At 35.0% G+C, this 25,000-nt stretch overlaps 1 protein-coding gene across 1 annotated transcript in view; it reads right to left on the bottom strand.

The window, feature by feature from the left end:
- jupb (junction plakoglobin b) overlaps window positions 1–25,000 on the bottom strand; it is a 98,979-nt gene that overhangs the window by 44,645 nt on the left and 29,334 nt on the right. The window lies entirely within an intron of this gene.

Below are 25,000 nucleotides of genomic sequence, written 5' to 3' on the forward strand. Positions count from 1 at the left end.
AATAGTGAGAAAAGTTCTGTATTAAGGGATTTTAAAAATATTTCTCAACAAATCTGAACCTCCACTATTAAAACCAGAAAGTGAAACGCAGTATGAGGACCCAGTTAAAGTTAGAAACCCTCCACAAAATGTTTGGACCTTGAATGTGCTACAAAATTATTTATTTACTTGTTTAAAAATAATAATATTATAATAAAATGTATTAACTGTGATAATACTGATTAAAAATGTATAACAATTATTAATAAATTAATATATTTTATTTATTAAAATAAAAATATTAAAATAATGCATTAAAATAAAATATTTTATTTATTTATTTATTATTTATAACATTTATTTTTAAAGCACATAGTCTTTACATGAATAATACAGAAAATAACTGTAATAATAATGATTAAAAATGTATTACAATGATTAATAATTTATTTATTTATTGAAATAAAATATTAAAATAATTAATTAAAATAAAATATTTTTATTATAATATTTATATTGCTTTGACATTAATCATACTGAAAATAACTGTGATAACAGTGGCTAAAAATACATAATTATTAATAAATCAATTTTATATTATTTATTAAAATAAAAATATTAAAATACTTGATTAACATTATTTATTTATTATTTATAATATTTATAATCACAGTGTAGGTTTTTACATTAATACCACTAAAAATAACTGTAATAATAATGATTAAAAATGTATTACAATGATTAATACTTTCATTTATTTATTTATTAAAATAAAAATATTAAATAATTAATTAAAATAAAATATTTGTATTATAATATTCATAATTAAAGCATATTGCTTTTTTACATTAATCATACTGAAAATAACTGACAACAGTGACTAAAAATATATAATTATTAATAAATTACTTTTATATTATTTATTAAAATAAAATATAAAAATATTTGATTAAAATTAATTATTATTTATAATATTTATAATCACAGAGTAGTTTTTTACATTAATACCACTAAAAATAACTGTGATAATAGTGATTAAAAATGGATGATGATTATCAATGAACAAAATTAACAAAATAGAGCCCCAAATAAAAGCAAACTCTTTCCAGCAGTTACAATTCATTGACTTTTTCTTGACATTTATACAACAGTGTGAAAGAAAGAAAACGTTCTGATTTTCAATATGCATAAAAATAACTAACTCTCCCGTCAGTGATGCAGAAACAAAGACAAAGAGCTGAATTTTAATTTAAGAATATGAAAACACTTGCAAGAGCATTTCATTAAAAAGTAGCTAGAACAAGAAAAGACACACTTCCTTTTATAAAGCAGCGACTAATCCATTTCATCTCTTTGAATTACTTCCTTATACCACATCTTATAAGATCTTATTTTTCCCTCATTCTGTTTCATTTTACATAGAATCCAGCTTAAAAAGGAGTCTCTGTTTGGTATTCTCTGCTATATCTAGCTCTTGCCCTTTTCTTGCCTTCATCAGCTTCTCTTTATAAAACATCCAGGTATACAGTTTGCCGCTGTCCCTCAGTTCCGTAAGGCATATGGGGATTTTGCTAACTGCTGTTATGACACCACGTGCCCTGCATTTTCAACACTCATTAATCACATCAACATAAAACTAGACATCAACACACAACACTCCAGCAGTCAGAAAACCACCTCATAACTGATTTAAAGTGGAAGATGTCCTAAAAATTAACAGCCATGACACTGGAAAAAACATTTACCCTAGTAGGCACTAAAGACACATTAATTATGCAAGCACTGATTAATTAAAAAACGTTTTCTGGGTTAAACAAGGCTTTAGAAGAACTGCGCATTGTGCCTTCCTTATTCCACTGCATTTTATATCAAATTACTGTTTAATAGATGTTCCGAAAATTAAAAGGTAATTATGAAGGTTGGACATCACTGACACCAACTTGGGGTGTGTTTACACTTGGCAGGTTTGGTTCGATTGCTCTGTTAATGCGGTTCATTTGAATAAGAGTGAACGCTGCCATCCGAACCCTGGTGTGCACCAAACAAATGGACAGAGTCCCCTGAAAAGATGGGGCTCTGTCCACTTCCAAACAAACTCTGTTGGGGTTTGACTGAAATATGAACGCAAAAGGGACTAAAGACATCTAAACGAACCAAAAACAGGATGTGATGTCACAAGATGCTACCCTAAAAGGACACAATGCTCAACTGTTTTTTTCTCATCATAATGTTGCTCATTACAGTTTGGTACAGGTGTCTGAACTGCCGTCTGCTCGCAGCAGATCTTTGTTTATGTGTTCCCACTGTTTTGACTCCTTTACACAATTTATAAGCTCTTTGTGAGTTCTCAGCTAGTACAAATTAGGGGTTTAACAACTTCAGTCAACATTTATGTGATTAAAGTCGAGTCAACTAGTCTCTGATGACGGATTAGTTCACTTCAGAATTCAAATTACCTGATAATTTACTCACCCCCATGTCATGCTAGATGTTTATGTTTTTCTTTCTTCAGTTGAAAAGTAATTAAAGGTGCCATCAAACGTTTTTTTACAAGATGTAATATAAGTCTAAGGTGTCCCCTGAATGTGTCTGTGAAGTTTCAGCTCAAAATACCCCATAGATTTTTTTTTTATTAATTTTTTTAACTGCCTATTTTGGGGCATCATTAAATATGCACCGATTCATGTTGCGGCCCCTTTAAATGCTCACGCTTCCCGCCCACGGAGCTCACGCTTGCCTTAAACAGTGCATAAACAAAGTTTACACAGCTAATATAACCCTCAAAATTGTTCTTTCAAAGTGTTCCTCATGCATACTGCATGCATGCGTCGTCATGTGAGTATTGTATACTGTTATATTGTTTACATTTGATTCTGAATGAATTTGAGGCTGTGCTCTGTGGCTAACGGCTAATGCTACACTGTTGGAGAGATTTATAAAGAATGAAGTTGTGTTTATGAATTATACAGACTGCAAGTGTTTAAAAATGAAAATAGCGACGGCTCTTGTCTCTGTGAATACAGTAAGAAACGATGGTAACTTTAACCACATTTAACAGTACATTAGCAACATGCTCTGCTGGAGCACACTCACCACCTACAGGACAGGGGTGGGAATTACAGTTAAAAGCTACATAATCTGTCAAAATGACGGACGGGCTGCAGATTTTTTCCGTCACTGCTAAAAAAATTCCATCAATGACGGAAAATTTTAGGTTAACACGACCTCTGAGATTATATATATAACACTACCGCCGGTGACATTCCACGACCGCGGTGGCGCAGTTGTCATGCCTACCGTCACAGCCTTAATTGACCCTTCGCAGGGAGTTTGATTGACAAGCGATTTAACCAATCAGAATGCCGAATCTGCCATTTTGTCCGACAAAGCAGTCAGGAGTTAGAAGATTAACATTGATTCTCATGTTCATTCATGTTTATTTGACGCTATAAATGGACTAGTGGGAAGAGATGATCGGTTTACGAGCCTCTTGAGCTGAGTCACTACAGCAATCTGTCACGACCATGATCACGACACAATAAAGAGCCACAAAACGGTTTTTATTGTTTGAATTTCTTAAAAAACTACACAGTTTGAAAGCTGGGACTTTGTTTAATATCATAAGTAACCTGCTTTGTCTTGTCCGTCGACGTGTTGTCAGTATCCGCTTGTCGGACAAAGCAACAGTAACTAAGGGGGACGGGGCTTTGCGAAGGGTCAGTTGTACCCCACTGAAGTCCACTATGGAGAAAAATCCTGAAATGTTTTCCTCAAAAACCTTAATTTCTTTTCGACTGAAGAAAGAAAGACATAAACATATCGGATGAATATGGGGGTGAGTAAATTATCAAGAAATTTTCATTCGGAAATGAACTAGTCCTTTAATGCACAAATAAGCCTGAACCTTGAGCTGAGACTCGAACGCGGGTCGCCTTGTGCACAGCTATGGCATATGACACAGCTCTGCCCACACTGCTCCTACATAACAGCTTATTTTTAACAGTCCTTTTGTCTTTGGGTCGTTATATTTCTCACATATTTCTGCTAATTCTAAATCAGATACAGATGGAAAAGCAGCATGAACGTTCTTCAAAACATCTTGTCATAAGGTTTTTGAATGACATGAGGGTGAGTAAATGATGACAGAATTGACAGAAAGTACTCTTATAAAATCATGTTGACAACTGCAGACAAAGAATCCTGTGAGGTTGAGTATTTATAGCTTCTGGCATATGTGATCAGGATGGCAGGGCAGAAGAGGAAAATTATACCTGAGTGCTTTCATCTCAAATTAGATGTTACATACAAGGTCCTAACTATATGGTTTGAAATTCAAGGATATGAGCAAAAATATACTCCCACTCACACAAAACCATACTAATCAGAATGTGGTGATATTTCATTTTCTAAAAGCTCCCAGCCAGGCCAAACTTTTAATTTAGAATTGAGTGATGCATATTTTGTGAATATGCAAATAGAGTGACTTTATAGACATGTCTTTGTCAAGAGTAAATCTGCAGCATATCTAATGAAAATCATCCAGAAACGCTGTTGTATAGTAATTTATCAGTGACAGCAGAGTAATTTCAGAGTAATTTGCATGTGCGCTGATTTCATTAAAAATGATGTCGACCAGACAAATTCCTGACATCAAATCTAGAGGAAAACTAATTTAAAGGTGAAGTGTGTAATATCTCTGCCACTAGCATTACCAAACAATTTTAAAAATTAAATAAAAATAATTTCAAACAGACTTCTCAAACACGCCTGCCATTGGTTGAACAAACAGATATTCCCGTCCTAAACTCACACCATTGGTTGAGTCCTTGTTTCGGTGATGTGCTGGTCAGATGCTTAAAGGGTTAGTTCACCCAAAAATGAAAATTCTGTCATTAATTACTCACCCTCATGTCGTTCCAAACCCATAAGACCTTTGTTCATCTTCGGAACACAAATTAAGATATTTTTGATCAAATCCAATGGCTCAGTGAGGCCTCTATTGCCAGCAAGACAATTAACACTTTCAAGTTCCAGAAAGCTACTAAAGACGTATTTAAAACAGATCATGTGTGCCAAAATAACGACATTTTTCAACAATATCTAGTGATGAGCGATCTCAAAACACTGATTCATGAAGCTTCGGAGCTTTACGAATCTTTTGTTTCGAATCAGTGGTTCGGAGCATGTATCAAACTGACAAAGTCACGCCCCCAAGTGGTGAACCATTGAAATTTCGAAACACTTATGATGTAACAAAGCCTCGTTTACTGAAATCACATGACTTTGGCAGTTTGATACGGGCTCCGAACTACTGATTCGAAACAAAAGATTCGTAAAGTTTCAAAAGCTTCATGAAAAATATATTTATTTGTGTTCCGAAGATGAACTTATGGGTCTTACGGGATTGGAACGACAGAAAGGTGAGTAATTAATGACAGAATTTTCATTTTTGGGTGAACTAACCCTTTAAATCAAAATAATGAAAAAATATAGATTACATTACTCACGAAAGTGAGTAATGTTTACATATTTATACAGATTTATGTATTTTCTGACATGAGAAGTGTGGGAAAAAAATGCAAAAATGTTAAGCTTAAATAGCTCCTTGCGATCTTTCCACCAAAATTGAAACTATTTTAATGTTTTAACAAACAAAAAAAAGAAAGAAAGAAAAAAAATGCAGGATGTAGGCTTTTTCAATTTAAAAAGAACATGAGGGAAAGTATTCTCTGGATATGAAGAATACAGATTGTAGCGGAAAGGTCTAAAATAAAGAGCTGTAAGAGAAAGAGCATTAAAAAAGACAGGAAGTTTCTAATCTTTGACCATTGTCTTCAAGAAAGGCAAGGCCTGTCCGAGTCAATGTAATATATCCCTTTCTCCCCAACATCTCCTCTCACTTCCTGCAGAAGACAACATCTCTGATGATGATTAATGGTTTGAGAAGATCTCAGTCTGTTTTGTTCATCAGACACTGCCTGTTTACATCGTCTCCATTGTTCTGTTGTTACAATAGCTACCTGTGATCCTAGCACAAACACACACACACACACAGATGAACCTAAGGGTCTTTGCTGTATTTAGGACACTTGACACTGAACAATGCAGCACCAGCAGACCTGTCAGCAGTTGTTTGACAGTTGTGCGACATGCTGCCGTACTTTGTGTTTACTGTGCGAGTGTCAAGGCGGATATGTCTTTGGAAGTTCCACCAGCAAGACTAAGTCATGTGTCTGTATGTGTGTGAGGATTTAAGCATAAGATAAAGTATTTTTTTGCATAGAATTCATTACATATATCAGCAAATGTTACATTAATGACTAATCATTTGCTTATGACTATTGGACTTGTAAAATATAGATATAGAGCTATTGGCTTGTCAGTTGCTGGATGACTAGAGTTGCCTTCACGTGCCGTTGGAAACTTCCTACTTCTGAAGTCGTGATTAGGAGCTTGTCGTTGGAAAGAATAGGAAACATGGAGGACGCCAGGTTTTTTCTTGCCTATTTCTTGAGGAAATCTTATTAAAGCCAAAATGTATTGAAGATATTTAAATGTAGCATCCCGTTCGTTTACAACCGTAAACGTTCACCACGGTATCTAGATAGTCAGCTGGCAATTTTGGAATAGCAGTCAAATACATGCTATTTTCGTTGTGTAGAAAACATACAATATGCTTCAAATGGTTATTCATATATGTAAACATGAACTATTTTTACAACAAGACAAGGCGTTGTGGAAAAAAACGAATAAAGAATATCAATAACAGCAATAATCATTCTCCCCTCCACCAAGTTTAAAGTTTATGGCGCATTCAACTCGGAAACTTGGAAATTGTCTCAGAGTTTCCTATAGTAAGCATGACTTGAGAGTGTGCTCTCCAATTTCCAACTAGGAAACTCATATTTACAACAGCAAATAACACATTGAATTAAACGTGACAGTTTGTATTAGAGAGATTAATTGAAAAACATAACAATAATCTTTGATTTATTTATATCTTCGAAAAATATTTTTTTTACTGTGTAGATCAGTGATGTTACTGTTGCCTAAAACTAAAACTATTACAAATCATTTTCAGCAACTTAAATAAAGCTGAAATAAAATAAAATATAAATATCAAAAACTTAAAAACTTAACTGAAATAAATGTCTAAATCAAAGTACTTAATCTAAAATTAAGTAAAGCTAAATAGAAATAAAAATGACAAAAGCACATACAATTACTAAAACAAGCTAACAAGAAAATATAAAAATAAAAGCGAATTCAAAATATTAATAAATACTATAATAGTACATAAACCAAACAACACTCACCAGGATTATTTTAACCTTGTATAAATGAGAAACTTCATTTTTTTTTAAGTTGCAAGCCAGTATCTGCATTTTTTTTTAATCATTTTCATAAAACTTCGATAGCCCCCTTAATATTTTGTTGTATGAATATCTGCACATACAATATATCATATATTTTATTCTAGCTTAATGCATTCTTTTTTATCAGCACTTGAATGTGGGTAAGTTTCATTAAAAAAAAGCAACATTTTGAACAAAAAGCAGAGAAAATCGCATTTTTTCTCAAAGACTACTTTACGTCCGGATTGGATTCAGAATGATGATCAAAACATAGATGGAGTAGATTGAGTCCATCAACACCCCTAAAGCTTCACAGTCCTATACCACTTGCTAATCAATGCTTCTATCACTTGTTTCTGTTTCTATTTCACCTGTGTTTTGATCCGGAGATTCCGTACTCTTTCCGAAGATGCGTAATAGTGGCCTCTGTCATGCTGGAAAATTCCGTCAATGGCAGGGAAAGATTTAAAGTCAAGAGAAATAGTGTTTTTTGGTAGTGCTTGATACTATCCATCAGGAATTGATTGGATTATGAATACAATCACTGAAAAATAACAGGGGTTCATGGTGTCATTAATACATTTTGATAAACTATTGCAAAGATGAACATTGTTTATTTTGGATATCATGCACCAATGAATCATTCACAAAAAGACCAGGAAAGAAAGGAAATTTGGTCAATTTTGTTTTCATGCTGACTGCAAAGATTTAGGCTAAATAAACTGACCTTTCAATTAGTGTACAGCAAGTTGCTTTAGAAGAAAAGCGTGTGCTAAATGGCAATTAAAAGCAGGTTTGTGTTCAAAAGCCTCTCAGTTTGACAGAGACCTGCTGATAGAAACATCTGTACACATTCACATATTTTCAGCTTCTCAGCAGGGCTGAGAAAATCGAATTCACGACAGGTACTTGGCAGGAGTATCTGCAGGAGACAGCAAGGTTTTGCCAGACTCCTGGAGTGCAGCTGATGATACCGTGAGTCACCTCACGCCAGGACTCAGATTGCAAAGTCACCTGCGCTCTGTGCTCTAACACTTAGGTAGGAAGTCAAGAGAAACGCCAAACACGACTGACTATTACAACACAAGAGATGCAGTGACGGATACAGATGGTTACGTGTAAATTTATTCCATGAGCTGAGTTACCTGATGGTGTAATAGAATATCATTTGGAATAAAAACTGTGCATAAATTCAATGAGGTTACATTAGAAAATAATCTGATAGAGTTATAAGACACCTACGAAAATATCAACACACTAATGCTGTTATACAAACCATTAGAAAGCACAATGCAATCACGATAAAGATAATTCGCTCAGACTAGCTTCTAAACCAATTTGCAGGGGACATATCATGGAAAATTCAATTTACTTTGCTCTTTTGTAGTAAAAGAGTTCAGTATGTACATGTAGACATATTCTGATGTACACAGCGAAAAGCTCACACAGAACATTTATTGAAATAAATCTGCATTGACAGGTCATTCAAGAATAGACATGTATCTGGAATAGTAAGTTTACTATTCTACACTGTAAAAAAGAATTGTTGGTTTAACTCAAAAAAAGTAAGTCACCTGATTGCCTTAAAATTTAATTGAAATTAAAAATTTGAGTTAATACAATGAAGGTGATTAGTTTAATCAACAGAAACTCAAAGGGCCCTATCATACACCCGACGCAATGCGGCACCAGGTGCAATCCAAGTGTTTTTTTCTAGTTTCAGCCTGACGCAGTTATTTTCATATCCAGCGCCACGTTGTTTAAATAGCAAATGCATTTGCGCCCATTTGTGCACCGCATTGTTGGCGCGTTATATTGAGGCAACTGCAATAGGCTGTGCCTTCGACCAACTGAAACCTGGTCTAAAGTTAAAGGTGTAATATATTTTTTTTGCTATTGCTTTTTACACACACAGGGACACACAGAAGCACACAAACATGCCAAATATAAAAATAAAAGGATTACAATGTAAAAGATTATTATTGTGTGCATAAAGATAAAAATGCTTTGGTGGAATCCGGCTTGTCCCGAAGATGGTCTGTTCGCGCGCGGGGTTACAGCATTTCCTCACTAGAGAAGCGTTCGGTTTTTCCTCTAGCATATTATATATATATATATATACACACACACACAAACCCGATTCCAAAAAAAGTTGGGACACTATACAAATTGTGAATAAAAGCAGAATGCAATGATGTGGAAGTTTCAAATTTCAATATTTTATTCAGAATACAACATAGATGACATATCAAATGTTTAAACTGAGAAAATGTATCATTTTAAGGGAAAAATAAGTTGATTTTAAATTTCATGGCATCAACACATCTCAAAAAAGTTGGGACAAGGCCATGTTTTACCACTGTGTGGCATCCCCTCTTCTTTTTATAACAGTCTGCAAACATCTGGGGACTGAGGAGACAAGTTACTCAAGTTTAGGAATAGGAATATTGTCCCATTCTTGTCTAATACAGGCTTCTAGTTGCTCAACTGTCTTAGGTCTTCTTTGTCGCATCTTCCTCTTTATGATGCGCCAAATGTTTTCTATGGGTGAAAGATCTGGACTGCAGGCTGGCCATTTCAGTACCCGGATCCTTCTTCTACGCAGCCATGATGTTGTAATTGATGCAGTATGTGGTCTGGCATTGTCATGTTGGAAAATGCAAGGTCTTCCCTGAAAGAGACGACGTCTGGATGGGAGCATATTTTGTTCTAAAACTTGGATATACCTTTCAGCATTGATGGTGCCTTTCCAGATTTACACACTGCCCATGTCCCATGCACTTATGCAACCCCATACCATCAGAGATGCAGGCTTCTGAACTGAGTGCTGATAACAACTTGGGTTGTCCTTGTCCTCTTTAGTCCGGATGACATGGCATCCCAGTTTTCCAAAAAGAACTTCAAATTTTGATTCGTCTGACCACAGAACAGTTTTCCACTTTGCCACAGTCCATTTTAAATGAGCCTTGGCCCAGAGAAAACGCCTGCGCTTCTGGATCATGTTTAGATATGGCTTCTTTTTTGACCTATAGAGTTTTAGCCGGCAATGGCGAATGACACGGTGGATTGTGTTCACTGACAATGTTTTCTGGAAGTATTCCTGAGCCCACGTTGTGATTTCCATTACAGTAGCATTCCTGTATGTGATGCAGTGCTGTCTAAGGGCCCGAAGATCACGGGCATCCAGTATGGTTTTCCAGCCTTGACCCTTACGCACAGAGATTGTTCCAGATTCTCTGAATCTTTGGATATTATGCACTGTAGATGATGATAACTTCAAAACCTTTGCAATTTTTCTCTGAGAAACTCCTTTCTGATATTGCTCCACTCTTTTTCGCCGCAGCATTGGGGGAATTGGTGATCCTCTGCCCATCTTGACTTCTGAGAGACACTGCCACTCTGAGAGGCTCTTTTTATACCCAATCATGTTGCCAACTGACCTAATAAGTTGCAAATTGGTCCTCCAGCTGTTCTTTATATGTACATTTAACTTTTTCGGCCTCTTATTGCTACCTGTACCAAACTTTTTTGGAATGTGTAGCTCTCATGAAATCCAAAATGAGCCAATATTTGGCATGACATTTCAAGATGTCTCACTTTCAACATTTGATATGTTATATTTATTTATTTATTTATTTATTTATTTATTTATTTATTTATTTTTACAGCTTTTTTTCCATGATTCCACAATTGTTTGATTAACATTAATGAAACAGTCAACCTATATAATAAGAATGTACGTACAAATAAAGATGTAAAGATGTTTAATTGTTATTTTGAGCGCTGAGATCAAGGACTAGATGAACAAATTTTTGTGTAAACCTCAAATTTGACCAAAATTGACATTTTCACTTGTTTTGCCAGTAGCTCGAAATGAGCCTGTGATCATTCTGAATCATTTTGCCAGCACGGGTCATGTTATCTGAACCACATTAATTAAGTTGATTTGACAAAAAATATTGTGATAACAAATCATGGAAATAATATTTTACAGTGTATGCACAGTATGAAAACCTGGATGACTTATTACATTTGCCAATATGTGCAGTACACTACAAAGCAAACTTTGAAATTCTGTATCCCACAATGTAATGCCCTCAACCTGATCTTTCATTTCTAGCATGGTGAATGAACAGGAAGCTACATCAACCTTGATCGTTCACGTCTTTCTTGATGTTGAAGTCAAACGTATTGGATTACTAAGAATTAAATATGCATATTATGAGGTTATGTGAACAGCACAATGACGTGACAATACTGGAACATACTACTCTTGAGATTTTTGTGGAATAGTACCTACTGTTTCAAAGTATCATCAAGTTATGTTTACCACAGGCTTTATTTTACTCGTAAATTGGAAAAACTCCATTATAAAACACCCTACATGAAAATCTAGAGGGAACCAGGGGAGAATTAGTCATCCCTGCAGCATTCTATAAGAGTGAATTTGAATCCCACATGCAATTTTAGCGAATGAGACCCATTACAAGAGAACACCAGAAAAAAAAAGATAAAAAAAAGTGTAGAATATAACCGCTTTGGCTTTTAGCGGGAAAGCCAGTACAAGAGTCGCATAAAGATTATCACTCATGTTTCCAACACATGGATGTAACAGGACCTCAAAACCTTAGCGGGCAGTGACTAACCCGCAGCGAGAGGATTACATTTCCAGCAGGGGGGAAATACATCATCACTGTAATTCAATAGCATGAAAGAGTCACTAAAAAAACGCCAAGGGATGTTCCTTGTTCTTAACCTTGCAAAGGTTGTAAATAGAAGACATGATCATCTCATCTACTGAGTTTCACAAGAAGACCTTGAATAAAGGCTTTGAATAATGGCATGAATCACAGTTCAGTTCTGTGTTAGATTTTGACTTTTTTTCCAATTACTTCAATTTCTTCTGTCATTTTCAGCTCTGTCATGTTCAAGGTTTCTCTGATATTAAATGTAGAAATGTAATTTTCTAAAATAAAACATTAAATTGGTTTTTGGGTTCTTCAGAATGGCATTTGAAATGCCATGGATGAGGTATAAGAAGAAAAGGTACATAAAAATATCAGTATAATTTACTCCACATTATAAACATTTTGCTAAGACTAAGGAACCTATTGATCCGACTGTCTGCATGTGGATCTCACACATCATTTCTATACATTAAAGGTACACTATGTAACTTTTGGCCCTCTAGCGGTTAAAAAACAAAGCTGCATGCATTTTATGGAAGAACATTGTTTTGGTTGTGCTTTGGCTCTGCGTGACTGTGCGGATGATTATAGTTATCCTACTGCTCAGAAAACATTCACTATTAGACTTAAAGGGTTAGTTCACCCGAAAAATGAAATTTCTGTCATTAATTACTCACCCTCATGTCCTTCCAAACCTGTAAGACCTTCGTTCATCTTCGGAAAACACAAATTAAGATATCTTTGTTGAAATCTGTTTTTTTATCCCCCATAGAAAGCAACAAATAATTACCACATTCAAGGTCCAGAAAAGTAGTAAATACATTGTTAAAATAGTGTAATAATGTGACTGCAGTGGTTCAACCTTAAGGTTATGAAGCGACGAGAATGCGGGCCTCAATATTCAAACAGGCTGTATAGGCAATGCATGACAATCTGACATTACATAACAGAGTCTACAATTCAAATTTTAAAGGTTTATCTTGATGGCTTTAATGTCTCTTTTTTGTTAAATGTTGTAAAAATGCTGAACATGGCTTGAGGGACATTACATGGTATATCGTTTTAATTAGTCAGTGCTCTTATGTGGTAACAAAGAACTATCTGCTGGACTGATAGGATCTAAACCAATTAAATCCTGTGTGCCTGAGAGGCCAGTCCACTTCTGTAGATCTCAGATCATTAACAGCTTTAATTAGGGCTGTTTCAGGGCTGTGATGTTGATGATCACAGATCTTCAACAGAGACTACATTTCTATTTATTTTAAATAGAGGGTAAAAGTCCAAATTAAACTTATGGCTGTTTCTTCAACTACACTGATGTTTATATGACGGATTTCAATTTTTTTCTAATATGAAAGGCACATTAAAACTGTCTTTGAAAGTTTTTTTGCCATGCTTTTAGTACATATCACTTAAAATATAAAAAGAAAAAAATAAGATAAATATAACTTGAGAATATTTATATAGTGTATCATTTAATTTAATGATGGTTCAACAAAAAAAACAACTTTATGAAAAATTTTACAGGACATGCATGAATATTGTTAGTAGTGGATATACTGTACTTGCATTGTAGGAGAGTTCTGTTAGAACGTTTTCTGAACCAACGAATGACATTTTCGTCTCATCTCAAATTAAAAGAGTGTGAAAAGAAGGTTTTAAATGGTTAGTTTGAAAACAATGAAAACAATGTCATTTATGACTCATCCTCATGCTGTTCCACACCCGTAAGACCTTTGGTAATCTTCGGAACACAAATTAAGATATTTTTGTTGAAATCTAATGGCTCAGTGATAGTCAGCAATGATATTTCCTCTCTCAAGATCCATAAATGTAATAAAAACATTTAAATCAGTTAATGTGAGTACAGTGGTTCAATATTAATATTATAAAGCGACGAGAATATTTTTGGTGCGCCAAAATAAACAAAATAACGCCTTATTTAGTGATGGCCAATTTCAAAACACTGCTTCATGAAGCTTTGGAGCGTTATTAATCAGAGTGACGATTCAGCGCCAAAGTCACGTGATTTCAGCAGTTTGACGCGATCCGAATCATGATTCGACACAAAAGAATCATAACGCTCCGAAGCTTCATTAAAGGTGCCCTAGAATCAGAATTTGAATTTACCTCGGCATAGTTGAATAACAAGAGTTCAGTACATGGAAAAGACATACATTGAGTTTCAAACCCCATTGTTTCCTCCTTCTTATGTAAATCTCATTTGTTTAAAAGACCTCCGGAAAACACACGGATCTCAACATAACACCGACTGTTACGTAACAGTCGGGATCATTAATATGTATGACCCCCATATTTACATAATGCCAGCCCATTCAACGCATTAGACAAGGAAAGGCAGTATTAACGACTGGATCTGTGCACAGACAAGGTAAGCAAGCAAGAACAACAGCGAAAAATGGCAGATGGAGCAATAATAACTGACATGATCCATGATATCATGATATTTTTAGTGATATTTGTAAATTGTCTTTCTAAATGTTTCATTAGCATGTTGCTAATATACTGTTAAATGTGGTTAAAGTTACCATTGTTTCTTACTGTATTCACGGAGACAAGAGTCATCGTTATTTTCATTTTTAAACACTTGCAGTCTGTATAATGCATAAACACATCTTCATTCTTTATAAATCTCTCCAACAGTGTGTAATGTTAGCTTTAGCCACAGAGCATAGCCTCAAACTCACACAGAATCAAACGTAACCATCTAAATAAATACTTTACTCGCATAATTCGAAGCATGCATGCAGCATGCATGACGAACATCTTGTAAAGATCCATTTGAGGGTTATATTAGCTGTGTGAATTTTGTTTATGCAATGTATAGTCGAGAGCTGGTGGGGCATTGGGAACGCATCTCTTAAAGGGGCCGTGCTGAAAAAATCAGTGCATAGTTAATGATGCCCCAAAATAGGCAGCTAAAAAAATTAATTAAAAAAAAATCTATGGGGTATTTTGAGCTGAAACTTCACAGACACATTCAGGGGACACCTAGGACTTTTATTACATCTTGTAAAAAAACAATCTAGGGCACCTTTAAGCAGTGTTTTGAAATCGGCTATTTTGTTTTGTTGGCGCACAAAAAATATTCTCGTCGCTTTATAATATTAATATTGAAGCACTGTACTCGCATGAACTGCTTTAAATATGTTTTTAGTACATTAATGGATCTTGAGAGAGGAAATGTCATTGCTGGCTATCACTGAGCCATCGGATTTCAACTAAAATATCTTAATTTGTGTTCTGAAGATGAACGAAGGTCTTGCGGGAGTGGAACGACATGAGGGTGAGTAATAAATGACATTATTTTCATTTTTAGGTGAACTAACCCTTTAAGAGACACTACTTTCTAAAGTTTCACAGGGAAAAAGTGTTCAGTTGAAAAAAACACCCTTCTATTTTCTCAGTAATTTTTCTTAAAAAAGGATGTTAGATTGGCCCATAATTGCTGAGTGTCAAATGTTGTACAAATATTTCTTTAAAAGCATGTAAAGTAGCTTCCTCTAATTGGAGATGATTCCACAGAAAGGCTCATTTGCATAATTCAGAAGAGCTTGGTTTATAAACAGCTTAATATGGCTAACGGAAGCTGTAAACATTGAGTTTTAATTAAAATGGATTTGAGGGTCGGGGTCTATCTGGATCTACTCAGCAAATAGGAAGAATGCTAAATTTAAGCACTAGGGATTTGAGCATTAATTTCACCTCATTCTCACGTACACAGATACTTGTGAGTTATATAGTGGGTTATATTACTAAACATACAAAAACAAGTAAACAAAAGCTTGCTGGGGGCAAGGCGTATCCGTTATTGGGGTAATGAAAACATTTTTAACTAAAACACTGTTATGAAAATTAATAACACTTAATAAAAATAACACTTCTAGATTATCAATAATGCATCAATGTTTTCGAAAAAGAAACATCTAAAAGTAATAGCTGCATGATGTTAAGCACCACAGTGGATGAAAACCAGTAAACTGAAGCCCGTTTTATAAAACACATCTTACATGAGATTAATTAGATATCCTAGATACACAACATACAGCAAACATAACACTGCAACTTGTATCCGCACAAAAAGATGCAAATACAAGTGAACTTGAGTTACGTGCTTGTCTGAATGTGTAACTCCTGTTGTGGGTGCACTCTTCCCGTAACAACGCTCTAAAACATGGACTAATGCTAAACTAATGCACAAACAAATTACAATATTCTGTTACAATAGTGTTTTCATTATATACACCAATATATACATTCCTAATATTTTTCTGCCAAAACAGCCCTGACCCGTCGAGGCATGGACTCCACTAGACCCCTGAAGGTGTGCTGTGTCATCTGCACCACGATGTTAGCAGCAGATCCTTTAAGTCCTGTAAGTTGTGAGGTGGAGCCTCCATGGATCGGAATTGTTTGTTCAGGAAATCCCACAGATGCTCAATTGGATTGAGATCTGGGGAATTTGGAGGCCAAGTCAACACCTCAAACTTGTTGTTATGCTCCTCAAACCATTCCTGAACAATTTTTGCTTTGTGGCAGAAGCATTATCCTGCTGAAAGAGGCCACAGCCACCAGGGAATACTGTTTCCATGAAATGGTGTACATGGTCTATAACAATGCTTAGATAGGTGGAAGATCTTGCACTTAAGTGTATTCTTGGGCCAGTTGTCCAAAATGTTTAATCTGGATCAGAATGATCTGGAATCCCATGTTATGCTGTCCAGGATCAGGAAATCCATATTACTTTTGTGCCATTTTCTCAAATGAAAATTTGGATTGGATCACCCTGATCCAGACTTTTTCATACAAATGTTGTATTTTTTTTTTTTTTTGACCAGTTTTTAAGTTTTATTACATTTTTGTTCCTGAAATCCACCCTTCTACTGGGATCAATATAATACTGATTTTTTTGGATCAAAGCTATCCCAATCTTACTAAAACGTTTTGAACAACACAAACTGATAATTTGATCCAGATCAAAACCAAGATTGGATTTTATGATCTAATCTGATTTTAGAATCCTTTTTTTTTTTTTTTTTTACTTTTGAACAACTAATTTTCAAAAAGAATTTACTAGGCTATATAACGCGGAATGTCACGGATATTTGTCAAATTTTTGATGAATGAATTAAAAGCAGGTCAGTACACGTAAATTAAATCGCGTTATACACTAGTGACTGAATATTAAACCGCAAAAAGACTATTTAAACATGAATCCAGCATGCCTGTGTGCCTCTGAAATGAATGATGAGGAAGCGTAGTTTCATTTACCTCACACCGCCTCACACACAATCGCGCGGGCGCACGCACACTGAAGCACGGGCGACGCTCGCGGCGTTTCCATCCTCTGTCGCCTCACTGTATGAACCGGTATGAACGCACAAATTCATCTCCAGAGCTGCTCTGAAAGTCACTTCATCAGCATTTAACCGCTTCATTTGAGAAAACTACCGTCATAAACACAGAGAAACTCAAAGCTCTAGGCAAACCGTCAAAATAAAAGTTCGATTTAACTTGAAAGAAACATATTACTGTTGTACAGTAGAATTTAGATAAATTAATTTAATAATAAATTATTAAAATATATTTTAAACAATAATCTCAGTGTTTCTTCCATGTTTTAATTTTAACAGTAACATTCAGCACATTGTTTCACAAAAAAGTTTAATTTCATGATTAAAAGATAAATTAAATGGTACGCGTTCATTTGATTGCCAGAACAATTTAAATACACAACAGAACTTCTGAAGAAAAAAAAATCATAAAAATATATTTTTTAATTAATTAATATTGTTGTTTTTAAGAATTCAATTAATAAGACATGATTTTTGATTATTAAAATGGAATTAAACCAATAAAATGGAATCCAGAAAACAGAATTTGGTAAAAATAAAATTTGAGGGGAAAGAATAAAACGTAGGGCCCTAAAAAAAATGTTTTTTGTTAAACTTTTATTAAATTGTTGGTAAATTGGACAAGATTCATTATTTCAATAAATTAGACATGCTTTTTGATTACTAAAATTTAATTTAACCATTAAAATGGAGTCAAAAAAGAAATAAAATGGAAAAAAAACGGAATCCAGAAACGGAAAAAACGGAATTTGGGAAAAAATAAAACGGATTTTATAGGGCCCTACAAAATGAATTCAACAAGTCATCTTGTTAATGTTATAAATTACTTGAGTGCCTCATTTTCATTTCGATTGCTTACATTTCTTCCCCACCGCAGAAACCTCCACAGGTTCATCAGTGCCAAAATTATTAATTTTTCTGTTTTTGTTGATCACAAAATAGATAAGGATAGAACTAGGATTCCGGGTGTATTCAGAGCACCGCCATTACTGTTTACAGTGCGTGGAATGGTGTGCTGTGATTGGTTGTGCTGATATATCGCAGTCTGCAGAGAAGGGAGACTGGCGTTTGACGCGTTTTGGAAAGAAAGGGAGAAAAATGCTTGCATTTTGCGCAAAATTAATAAATGACTTTTCAATACCGACCAGATACAATACTGATTTTGGCGGAAACTCGATTTTTAAAAGAAATGGCGTTTATCACATTATATATATATATATATATATATATATATATATATATATATATATATATATATATATATATATATATATATATATATGTGTAAAAATTAAAACCAGAAAGAAATCACCTGCTAAGCTTGTTTTCAGAAAATATATCTTAAGAGTGCATTTGGTCTTGTAGCACTAGACCAGCACATTTTAAGAATATAATTTTTTTGCAGTGCTTGCACTGTACCGTCAATCATGTTGACAGATCTTAGCAAAATCCATCCTGCTCTGCTGTCTTTATCAAGCATCTGAGTGTAACTCACATCATCAGGGGAACTAGAGCTTGCAGCTTCCTGTTCCGACAGCAGAAGGTGGAGATATCTGGAAATCTAAGCATGGCAATAAACTTCACAGGGAAGGAATCACAGGGTGTGACCCTCAAGCCCGGACTGAGATGCCATCTCAAAGTCTGGCCCGAATGAGATTTGTGCAAATAGCACAGGAAGTAAAGCCCCCTGAGGACAGCTCAAGGTTAAAAGCCCACATAAAGAGCCAGCAGCTCAGAAGAAATACATCTGCAAAACACAGAATTTAAAAAAAATGTCCTTTTCAGTGAGCCATAAAAGCAAATAATCCCAGACACAGAAAACATTTTCTGAATTATTTTTGTTTTGTTTTATTGGTACCAATAACTAAACACCCTTTAAGCAACGCAACATTAGTTGGGAAGCATAACTACACAAGTCTTGTTTTCATAGAATGCATCTTGAATGAAGTTTATTTTTCTCATCCCATAGGCAATTTTTTTTTTCCTACGTTTTAAAGGTTTTAGGTTTATGCTTACAACAAGAGAAAAACATCTTGCCAAAATAAGTATATTCCCTGAAAACAAGTTTTAATATATAACCCAATTTCACTTCTCATTTGATCTTGTTTTAAGGATCCTTAGATCTTTTTATTGGAAAACATTATACAAATACTTGCACTAAAATGATTTTTCCTCTGTACTTCCTCTCCAAAAGTAGTTTGTAAGTCCTTAATGAGGTTCTAAAAGTCTCTTTCTTCACTTTCTCCACATTCACACGGAAACAGGTTTCATCTTTTCTGGGCTGCTTAAGTAAAACTGTGAAAATTTATTCTGAATGCTATTTAAAACACAAAATAAAATCCCATAGAGCTGGAGGCTGGCGTTCAGACAGACGTGCATCTGCCGACAGCATTGCCTTGCTTCTTCACTTCAAAGAAACAGATTTCCCAACCGCAAAAAAGCCACAGGGATGATTTACCGTCCTGAAGATCCCATAAAAAACCTTCACATCACATCCATACAAAGTTGCCTTTTCGAGAGCCCAAATAAGGGGGCGAGGGCATGTTTAATGGTGTCACCTGCTAATAGGTTGAAGCTATCAGCGTTCCCTTTGCTCCTTTAAACATAAAACGGTTTTGGTGCACTGGGATCACCTATTAAACCTTCGACACACACACACACACACACACACACACACACACACACACACACACACACACACACACACACACACACACACACACACACACACACACAAGTTCTCTCATCAGCAGAGAAATGACAGCCCTTTCATCTCACATCCCCATAATCCGCTCTCATTAGCGGCACTGAGCAAAAGTAGAGGGCGGACACATGGATGAAGGAGATGCATCACTGCTGCTTGTGAAACAGTGAACCATGGCTGTACAAAAAACAATCCCTCCCTTCTCCGTTGTCGCACACACCAGGGACCCTCCGTGTCTGCATACAGAGACACACGCTAATTAAAGCAAACCTTGCATGAGTCTGGTGAGATTTGCAGTTCTTCCTTATCGCCTGCACCCCCGGTCTGCCTCCGAAGGCGTGTTAAAGAAACAAACAAACATAGGTGGGAATACAACAAGCAAATGCAAGAGTGGGCTTCTCGAGGCAGCGTCGACGTACATGCATATCGGAGCGCCATCAGTTCCTCGTAATAATGCAGTGCTAAGCTCTCGCATAGTGCTTTTTCAACCCTGACGAGGCTGAAATGATATGACACAGTCGAGAGCCAAGACGGCATGACTGTTTAGGATAAACACCAATGTGCCAATAAGAAGAATAATGGTCATTTTTATAAGGCACAAAGGTGAAGATATCACCTTGTTTTCTACTGAAGCTAAGCAGGGTTGAACAAATTTCATTATAAAATTATATTTTTAAAGACTCTTTACATTTTAAATATTCACTGCTGTTAGAAAGTTTGTGGGTCGGTAAAATGTAGCTCTTACGGAATGAACGCGGTGCCGGTTTTGTTTTTTCTATAAGTAGAATAGGGAAGGTGTAGAACATACGGCATAAGCGTTTTGAAGAATGCGAAAAGCGGAAGCACGTGCAAGACGATAGTTTGTGTTTATAAAGCATATACAGTTGTATTTTTTTTCCGAAAATGGCCGATCGTTTTGCTAGATAAGACCCTTATTCCTCATCTGGTATCGTTTAAAAGCCCTTTGAAGCTGCACTGAAACTGTCATTTTGACCTTCAACCGTCTGGAGGCCATTGAAGTCCACTATAAGGAGAATAATCCTGGAATGTTTTCATCAAAAACCTTCATTTCTTTTCGACTGAAGAAAGAAAGACATGAATATCTTGGATGACATGGGGGTGAGTAAATTATCAGGAAAATTTTATTTAAAAGTGGACTAATCCTTTAATGTTCATTTTAACATTTACTAATACATTATTAAAATCATATGTTGTATTTGTTAACATTAGTTAATGCACTGTGAACTAACATGAACAAACAATGAACAGCTGGATTTTTTATTAACTAACATTAATAAAGATGTAACAAATGTATTGTTCACTGTTAGTTCATTTTAGTTGATACATTAATGAATGTTAACAAATGAGACCTGATTGTAAAGTGTTACCATTATTATTATGCTTCCATTATGCTTTCTGAAAATGGGTCAGAAATCTTACCTTTATCTTGAGCCTAGGTATTTTTCTGTGTTTGGAAGCTGAACTGAATTGAAAATGTTTGCATTCAGATTTATAATATTACTCTAAAGGTGGGTAGAAAATAAGTTGTCAACTTAAAACAAATAGATACATTTTCATGGTGAGTGCTTTTATTTAAATGTATATTTTTGCCATTTTTGTCTTTATTATGATAGGACAGTAAGCAGACAGGAAGCGAAGGGGGAGAGAGAGTGGGGACGAGATCGGGAAAGGTCCGCAAGCTGGTACTCAAACTCGGGCGCCCGAAGCACAAAGGCAATATATGTCGGTGCTGCCCACTAGGCTATCGTTCTTTTATAAGCCAGTAGAATTGTTTTTTCTATAACTGCCTTTCGTGATCATACTTGAGAGTCCTTATCAAAAATTTCAAAAACGTGCACTAGACAAATTGAAATGTTCAAAACCATCTCTTCCCCAATAGAACCATGCAGATCACATTACAGAACAATATGTTTTCTATTAACAGGATCATGCAGAGTGATCGCTGAAATGAATGTACAATTAAAACCAAATGACAAAGCCAGGCTAAGATGACGACCGATCTCATATTGATTTTGATAAATCTCGCCTCTCGCTTCTTTTTGCCCAGATAAGACTGGTTTGGCAAGCACACAGTACGACATAACTGTGAATCTGTCGAAACCAAGTCTGCGCTGAATGATCACACCGGGAGCCCTCAAATCATCACCACTTCTCTTGCCATTTTCTACAGCACTGTGCAAGGCATTTGATTGGTTTGACAGGCGTATGAAAGCATGTTGCCTTGGTTTCCAGAGTGTGTTTCTGTCATTCTGCCTGTAATAGCTAAATTTTAGATGGAGCTTTGCAGACAGTGAAATTACCTGCACATTTTAGCTGTGAAGATACCGGGATTGCTGATCAAACAAATGGATTTGTGATGCCAGACCGGTTTTAATCAACATGGGTCACCAGGAAAAATAGATAATAATAACAATTATGGAAGATGGTGGATATTAATGGTGTTAGATATGAATGCATAGGTCTACATATTGGGTACGTCCACAAAGTTCCTTGTGAAAACATCCTTTAAAATAAATGAGTCTCCTTGCTCTTAACCTATGGTAATTACTCTGCACTGCACGTCCTACCACCCTCTTTACCACAAAGATCAGCGTGGAAAATCGAGTCGGGTGAGCAGCCAACCGCGATCAAGCAAATTGAAGATGAAGGAAATGAATTCTCAATCAGTTGTGCCATAGTTATTGGGAAACAGCTTAATGAGGATTTAAAAGGGATTCCTCCTGCTGTTCCAAAGAGGTGGAGAAGGAAAACCTGGGCGTAGAGCCATAACAAAATGTCCAAGATGGAATGCACATTGGGCTGTAAACAACATCTGAGCAGGTTTTTCCTTTGTTAATTTTTAAGATATTGGGACTAATTGGGCAAATGTTTAGGGCAATCTTTTTAGATGGTCAGAACAGTTACAAAATCTATCAGAGAGGCTTCTTCCATCCAGTAGTCTAAGAGTGTGTTCACACTTGTAGTTTGGTTTGCTTGGTTCAATTGGTCCAGACCAAAAAAACAAACAAACAGCGTTCACATTGGCATTTTTAACAACGAACCTAAAGGCATAGGGATACATTGACAACAGGGCTGCATGATAAATCGCAATTAACATGAAATCAATTTGGCTTAGTGCGATTATGAAATCGCAAAGGCTGCGATTATTTTTTAATGTGCAACTTGTCAGTAAAGCACGGCTTTGTGAAGCAACACGCGCCAAACATCTTTCCAAACATGAGAAGCATTTATGAACCTCTTATCCAATAAAAGACAACATTTAAAAACATGTTTTTACTCCAAACTCACATCATAACGTCAGCTGAGTGTTTGAAATAACATCTTTCTGTAAGATGATGCTTCACATAACATATTATTTTATAGTATTCTATACAGTGATAATAGCTATGCTTAGCATTGAAGTATAAATACACTTTATTATCATGAAAATACCCAAGGCAGCTTGAAGAACTCAGATAAATCATATATTGTCGTAGTTGTGTGTTTATTAGTCATGTTTAATCTTCTTTAATCTTCAGCTACAGCGATATATGATGCGCATAGGTATTTCTTGGAATGACGTGCGCTATATCTTATAAAATATTAATATATACAGTACAGTCCAAAAGTTTGGAACCACTAAGATTTTTAATGTTTTTAAAAGAAGTTTCGTCTGCTCACCAAGGCTACATTTATTTAATTAAAAATACAGTAAAAACAGAAATATTGTGAAATATTATTACAATTTCAAATAACTGTTTTCTATTTGAATATATTTGACAAAGTAATTTATTCCTGTGATGCAAAGCTGAATTTTTAGCATCATTACTCCAGTCTTCATTGTCACATGATCCTTCAGAAATCATTCTAATATGCTGATCTGCTGCTCAAGAAACATTTAATGTGTACAATTGTACAAAATATTTGTGTACAATATTTTTTTTCAGGATTATTTGATGAATAGAAAGTTCAAAAGAACAGTGTTTATCTGAAATCTAATCTTTTGTAACATTATAAATGTCTTTACTGCCACTTTTGATTGATTTAATGCATCCTTGCTGAATAAAAGTATTCATTTCTTTAATTTCTTTTCAAAAAAAACAAAAATAAAAATTCTTACTGACCCCAAACTTTTGAACGGTAGTGTATAATGTTACAAAAGCTTTGTATTTCAGATAAATGCTGTTCTTTTGAACTTTCTATTCATCAAGGAATCCTGAAAAAAAAAAGTACACAACTGTTTTCAACATTGAAAAAAATTATAAATGTTTCTTGAGCAGCAGATCAGCATATTAGAATGATTTCTGAAGGATCATGTGACACTGAAGACTGGAGTAATGATGCTGAAAATTCAGCTTTGCATCACAGGAATAAATTACTTTGTAAAATATATTTAAATAGTACCAGTTATTTTAAATTGTAATAATATTTCACAATATTACTGTTTTTTACTGTATTTTTAATTAAATAAATGTAGCCTTGGTGAGCAGACAAAACTTCTTTTAAAAACATTAAAAATCTTAGTGGTTCCAAACTTTTGGACTGTATTAAGTAATAGTTTTTTAACACCAAAAGAGTGTTTGCGCTGACGCAAGATCTTAGTAAATCTGGCCCTTAGTGACTATGTTATGGAAAAGAGAATTTTAATTCAGTGGTTTAAAAAAAGGTTTAAACAAAATAATTAAACTGAAAAGTAATGTACAAAAAGTTAAGCAAAAAATAATGTGTTACTTTACTCATTACATTAAAAAAAAGTAAGTAATGCACAATACTTGTAATGTGTTACCCCCAAACCTGCTTGAAAGAGTGACTATCCCTTTCTGAGATGCACTTTACTATCAAAACCTTTTTTCTTTTCTTTTTTTTGAGAGGTTTGAAAGTGTGTCTCCGAAAAGTGTA

This window comes from Chanodichthys erythropterus, chromosome 15 (assembly GCF_024489055.1).
Source record: "Chanodichthys erythropterus isolate Z2021 chromosome 15, ASM2448905v1, whole genome shotgun sequence".
In the NCBI taxonomy this organism is placed as follows: Eukaryota; Metazoa; Chordata; class Actinopteri; order Cypriniformes; family Xenocyprididae; genus Chanodichthys; species Chanodichthys erythropterus.